This window comes from Buceros rhinoceros, unplaced genomic scaffold (genome assembly GCF_000710305.1).
Source record: "Buceros rhinoceros silvestris isolate BGI_N320 unplaced genomic scaffold, ASM71030v1 scaffold19152, whole genome shotgun sequence".
NCBI lineage: Eukaryota > Metazoa > Chordata > Aves > Bucerotiformes > Bucerotidae > Buceros > Buceros rhinoceros.
Genome location: NW_010398518.1, coordinates 1 through 6,767, shown reverse-complemented (window position 1 = coordinate 6,767; position 6,767 = coordinate 1). Strand labels below are relative to the sequence as shown.

At 42.4% G+C, this 6,767-nt stretch overlaps 1 pseudogene; it reads right to left on the bottom strand.

The window, feature by feature from the left end:
- Positions 1-310: 310 nt before the first annotated feature.
- Positions 311-5,484, bottom strand: LOC104489032 (annotated as a pseudogene).
- Between the last annotated feature and the right edge of the window lie 1,283 nt (positions 5,485-6,767).

The following is a 6,767-nucleotide window of genomic DNA, read 5'->3' as shown; positions in this document are numbered from 1 at the left end:
AGCGTCCATAACAGTGTACTGCAACAAACTACTGCATATATATTCCAAGCAACATGAAATCATAGCAAAAAAATTAGCGTTAAAAAAAAAAAGAGAGGCCAAAAACTTACAGGTAATTTAAGACAATGCAGTGTACTCAATGATACTACCTGCACAAGCAAGGATTGCTTGCGTAAGTTAAGACAGTAGAAACAGGTTTGCAAATTGTATGGATTCAAAATTTTTAAATCAGATATTGACCTGGTTTCTGGTTTATTTCATAAAAGTGAATGAAAAGCAGCCTGAGTATGTTGGGGCTTTTTTCTGTAGTTCAGGTCTTGCAGTATATATCACATTTTAACTTCACTCCCAGATTAGTTCCTTCTAAGCACACTTTGAATTTGTTACCGATTTCCTGGGTTTGAGTTTCAGTGAAAAGATTCTTCCAGTCTCCAACAATACAAAGAATTAACCCTTGACTGTAAGGACCAAGGAGTATGATTTAAAACAAAAAAATACCTTGTCTCTCTTATTATCATATTTCAGGATAAATCTTTATTCCTTTTCTTTTTTTTTTTTTTTGTGGTTTGTTTTGTTTTGTTTTCCCTGTAAGAAAAAAAATCTCTGACCAAGAATACACTCTTACATTTCCCTTACATACAGTGTCCTAAACAGACTGTGAACATAAAGCAAATGTAGAAACTGGTCTGCCTTCACAGCTTTGGCATGTGTCGTGTGCAGCTGCAGACGACCATAAAAGAAAACCAGCAGCTGTGAAACCAACCCAGAAAGTTCAAAGATTTGGCTGTTAAGTGTCAGAGCCTCATGCACTGCAAACAGACACTGCCCTAAAACTGTAGTCTACCTACTAATCCAGAGTGCAGCGAGCCCACAGCCTGAGGCTGTCTGAGTCTACAGCTCTAGCGTGATCCATGACTAAAAGACACAGCTCAGTCTGTGGAGTATGTGGATTCCATGTGTTGACTGAGATTGCCTATGAATCTCAAGGGTTATTTAGAAAATCCAAGAAGCATCTCTGGAGGCACTCTGTAGAACAAGTGTCAGGCTATCCCCAGTACTCACAGAAGCCAAAATAAACTCTTCTTTGTTTTAACTGGTGTTTACTGCATACCACAACTGAACAGTGTGCTACTTGCAGGACATTTCTGCTAATCACATTATACAGGTCTTGACGGAATGGTACTGGCTTTGTGATGAAATCAAGTGACACTGTCCTGAAGCACACTAAGCATTTCTAGAACAACTCTCAACTTTGAAAATTATACAGAAAGATTAATTATCTACTGATCCAAATTCCTGTCTGCCCAAAATGCAATGCTACCATTCACCATCCTTGCAAAATTCTAGCAAATTTACCTTTGCAGAAAAGAATTGAGCCAACAGCACCATGAGTGTCCTGAGCCTTATCCGTCACTGCCTGGCAAGTGGTCCTGTCTGCCATGGGCTGGACCTCCTCTGCCACTGGGAAGAATCCAAAGAATCCAGCTATCTGCTTTGCACTGGCAGTCAGGTTCTGAAAGCAATACAGTGAAAGGGAGGCACACAATATGTTTCCTCTAGAAAAGGAGTTGCCCACCTGGGATGTGCATTGCCGTCATCTATTAACAATATGTATTTTCCTTCACAGTATGTTCACTGCATTACACCAGAGCTCAGTTTTATATAGCCAGATTCAGCTTGTTGCTACTATCAACTTGATTTTGCTCCTTCAGAAACCTGTGCCTTTGGCCGTTAATTTCAGCAGATTTCAAGGACTGGGCTCAGATGTGTTTTGCCCATCAGTGCCCAGCATCTGCTTGACCTCTTTCAGGTCTTCATACATTATGATCATAGTATTCTCATCCTTAATGTAACTGCATGATCAAAATAGGATCCCCAGCCGACTGTAATAAAGAGAAAAAAGCATCAGTGTGACCTTCTTTTCTCACCAGGTTCTTACTGCTTTCTGACTGAAGAATTGCCTTCTGTTGTCTATTGGTTACATTGAAACAAATCGAACAGCCTGTCCTTCCCTTGCGTCAGGGAAGAGCTGGACCAGGCACTAGACAAATGACGGATGCCTCCCTCCACCTTTGCCCCCCCTCCCAAAGAGGGTCAAGAGAAAAGGAGCAAGGAAGAGACCTATGGATGGGAAAAGAAAACTAGAACTGTTTTAATGAGAATAACAATAATAAAATGAAATATATACAAATATACACAATACCAGCAATGAACCCAAACCCTCTGATGGCAACCATGCACCATCACCACTGATGCTGTGAGCAGACATCGGGGAAGTCCCAAGCCGGGCCCAGTAGCAGACAGGAACGAGATGCAGCAGATGGACTCCGGAACTGGATTCAGCGATGCACAGATTGGTATCAAAGGCAGAATGGACAGAGTCCCTCTCAGACACCAGCCACTGAAGAAGACAGCAAGAGAGAGCAAGACCCTCAGCTTTACACCTACCACGTATGATGTAAATGGAGTGGAACACCTTGTTGGTCAGTGTAGGGTCACCTGTCCTGTCCTGTCTGCTCCTCCCCACAGGTGCAGCCTCTAACTTACTGCACCCCCACCGTGACACACAGGATTTAGCAGTGACCTTGGTCTGCACAGGAGCAAGTGTAAGCAGGAGCCTTTCTGCACACCAGTCCCTGGCAGTGACTGTAAACATGGAGTGTTACCACTGCTGGAAGCAGACACTGTCTGCACAAATACACCGTTAACTCCAGAGAGTGCAGTGACTTAGAAGAGACTGAGCTGGAAAGCAAGAATTAGTTCTGTTCTGACTCAAACCAGGACACCATGATACCATGCTGTACAACAGAATGACAGAGGCCTCCTCTGGATTCTTGTAGGTAAATGGTTTCTACACAGAAATATGAACGTCACTATTTGCTTCCACTCTGTTATTATATTGTCAATTAAATATCTCTTAAAAGCCAAAGCCAGACAACAGTTTAAATCTAAAATCTGCGTTGCTAATGAAGTGTGCAGAAACAGTAAAGACAACAAACTGTTATTTCATTATCATTTCATATCTGTAGCATTTCCTCCATCACTAACTGGCAGAATTTTGACCAATGCTATTGTCAAGCCACCACGCATCTCCCTCACCCCCGCCTGAAAGAGAAAAATACTCAGAAGCAAAGTATCTTTCGAACATTCTTCCCATTCTGGCATTCAGCTGCCTCCTTTATTACACTGTATGGCCATCAGTAACCTAATTATGGCACAGCTGTTTTCCCACTGGCCCCATTTAGTTGTTCTTATTTTTTTTTTTTCTATTCTTCTTCAGATACATTCAATAACTATAACAACACCTCTTCCATTCATGAACTCTGAGAAGACCTTATCCTAGGAGCTGTAACTGGGGATGCCTAGCACATTGTTGTGGAAATGGAAAAATGAAACAGCTGTATCTTTAGAGTTTCAAAACAGCACTAAAGAGTCTGGAGTGGGAGAAAGAGATTAATAATTTTAGATCACTTATTTCCCCTGGCAACCACAACGAGAGTATAACCAAACATTCTGCAATCAATAACATACTGGGGCCTATAAAATCTTTTATTAGTTAAGGCATGGAGAACAAATTTATAATGTAATCATAACAAAGACCTTGTTATCACTTCTAAGATTTGCTTATATCATGAAGCAACTGGAGAAAGAAGCAACTAGAAAAATGGTAATATTGTCATTGAATACTATCCCATAAATACCTAAAACCTGGGAAATTAAGAACCATTTGCCAAATCCCAGCTAAGAAAAGCCCTGTTTGATTCTCCTTCAGGAAATCACAGCTATTCCAATCATCTCCCATGTTTCAAAGCATGACAATAATGTGCTTGAAATTCTAAGAGAAGTGTAAACACTTCTGAAAACAAGTTATACACTTTTTTTTGTTATACATATTATATTTTTCTGTCTCATACAGGAAAAAATACCAATGAAAAATAGAAAAAATCCCATCACTTAATCAATTATTTCCTTCATCTGTAGTACCTCTGGTAAGTGCTATATATCTGTCATTGCTCAGTGACCCAGTAACAGAAACATTAGTTTTAACAGCGTGACTCTTTGCAAGGAGACAGTCAACATCCCAGAGATACTGCTGCCACGTTCATTCCCACCACAGCTGTGCACAGAAAGAGTAGCATAAAAGAGGAGAGTGTGACTCCAGCCACTTCTCAACACTGCAACAGCCTCTAGATCTGTTCTTGTGTCAACTACAGCACCCTTAAGGCTACTGTACATTGTAGGGGGTGCTAAGCCAGCCCAGGTGTCCTGAGACTTCCACTGTTGCTTGGTCCCCATGCCACATCTTTGGGCACAAGAAAAGGATGAGGCCCCAAAATAACTCAGAGAGATGAGGCTTGTTCTTGTGAAAAGAAAAAAGCCCACCTTGGCTTTGATCTTGAAATTAGACTTGGGGACACATTCATAATTCAGCTATGTGGCCAAAATCCTTGGAGATGGAATCTGCTTCATCCTCTTTAGACATAAACAGAACCCTAGTGAGAACAGGTTTATTACATGGGTGCAGCAATGATCTGTGAGAGCCGCCTGTGTGAAACAGCCTCTAATCAAAAGGCATTAGTCATCCAAGATTATCTTTTTTTCCCCCCTCAGGAGAAATATCTTCACTTGCTGCATGACTTCATTTTAATAACTTGTGTGCGGGGGTGCAGGAGAGAGAAAACCACAGACTTTAAATAGTTTCTTTTCACTAGCCTGGTATTTATCTGCATCTCCACATTCAATAAACAGTAGTTCTGTGCTTACAGGTTTACTCTGGATAGCTGTAAATATAGTGTAAAATCACTTAAAACCTGGATAAGCCAGTTCATACCTGCACCAAGAAACCTAGACAAAAAAATAAAACTTATCAGAGGTTTATATACCACCTCAGAGCCTTCTCATTACACAGCTTAATTCAGCATAACAGACAGTCATCAGATGACAACACTAAAGATCTCAAATGATCATAAACAAAATAATGTTTCCTATTCATGAGATCCTCAACGGCTTCTTAATTGTGACCTTCTTGGCTCACTTTTAACTGGTACGTGGAAAGCACTGGGCAGAACTGACTCAACAATGCACTTAGAATGTTTTCAATAAATGTATAAAACACAGAGTGACAGACAATAAGGGGAGCCTTCATGTCTTTTACAGAGAAATGCCTGGGAAGGGTCCGGATAGAAGATGGGAACAAGCAAAGAGCTTCGCTCATTCTGCCAAGGAAAGCATCTGCCTTTCTCTACTGCCCCGGGTCAAGCATGAAATGGAGTCCTCTACTCAACGTCACTGCCAGTGCTTGTCCTCAGCTGTTGCCATCTCCATAAAGTGCACTCCAGAACAAGTGCTAGAAGTGCGGTTACCCGCTGGACATCTGCATCTCTCCCCACCCGTTACCCTTTGGAAGGGATCTTGCAGCAAAGCCTCCCCCATACAGCCTCCTGTTCCAGCATGAGCCTGTGGCCAGCTCTGGAGCTGCGCCATGGTGCCTGCTTCCCCAAGGTTTCCAGGAATCACATTTGCTCCACTGATGCTCTGCCGATTGCCGGCAGTGAGGGAACAGCATGTTCACCTTGGCCCACAGCACCCTCCCCGCATCCCTGAGGGGAGGCACCTGGACAGAGATGGAGCTGCTGCTGCTTCCTGCTCACTTCAAGTCCCCTGTGAACACAGCTGCCAGAGGCACTAGCAGAGATCACACAATGCAAACAGCTTTAACTTCTCATGCTTTCAGTGAAATGTTATTCCCAGAAAGAAATAGCTTCCACCCTATGTTATATAAAGTGCCTTAGGATGCTTGAACATCAGCAGCTGATACATGTCATATTTATTCAATAATGTGTATACAATGTCTACACATCATACAATGTCTTATAAATGCAATATTTGTATGCATTATGCACCACCCAATACCATATTTATGTAGAAGACATTGTATGATGTATATCATTTATATCACTCTCCTATTTATGCACAGATCAGAGCCAAAATAATTGAGAGTCTCCAAAGTCCTGTTCTCTCTGCCCAGTACTAATTGCATGTGCACAAATACAAAATTTATTTTAAAGAAAAGCTACCACTGATAAACCTAAAATTCCTAGTTTCTAAACCTGCTATTGGCTTCTCAGGTGCACAACCTATTCCTAGGAAGTACCGTATTCTGGAGCTCCATCATCCTTCACCCCTACCTCACCATGCATCAGAGTTAACCTCTCCAGTGCACACACCTGAGTTAGGGGAAACATTTTATACAGTGAGAATTCACTGTAGCATAACCTTTGTCATCCTTAATAAGTAAAAGGAATGAGGGCAACATTAAAACTTTGAGAGACAAATCTCTTGAAGGGCCTCAGTGTGAGCCCTTTAGGAGGCACGTTCATGCCATCTGATCCCGGCAAATGTCAAAGACTTCGAGCGCTGCACAGAAATCACCTGAGAAGCCGGCAGAGGAAGCCAGACACCAGGCTCCCTTGGTTCAAGGGTGAAAGAAGCTTGCAGTGTCCTGGGTCCAACATGGTGGAACCGGATGCTCCTCTGTTGTCTGGCTTTCTTCTTCCCTGGAATGCTGTGGTTTTCCTGAGCTTCCAGGAAGGAGGACACGCCTCTCCGGAATGCACTCATAAACGGGGGCGTGTTGAGAGATTCGAGGACATCTTGCCTTCCCCTCTGCTCTATCTACTGTCCTCTCTATCTTGTCCGTGCTGTGGGTTTCTCAAATACGCCGTGCAGCACTCTCGAATCTTAAGCCCCAGGACTGGAAACCTTTA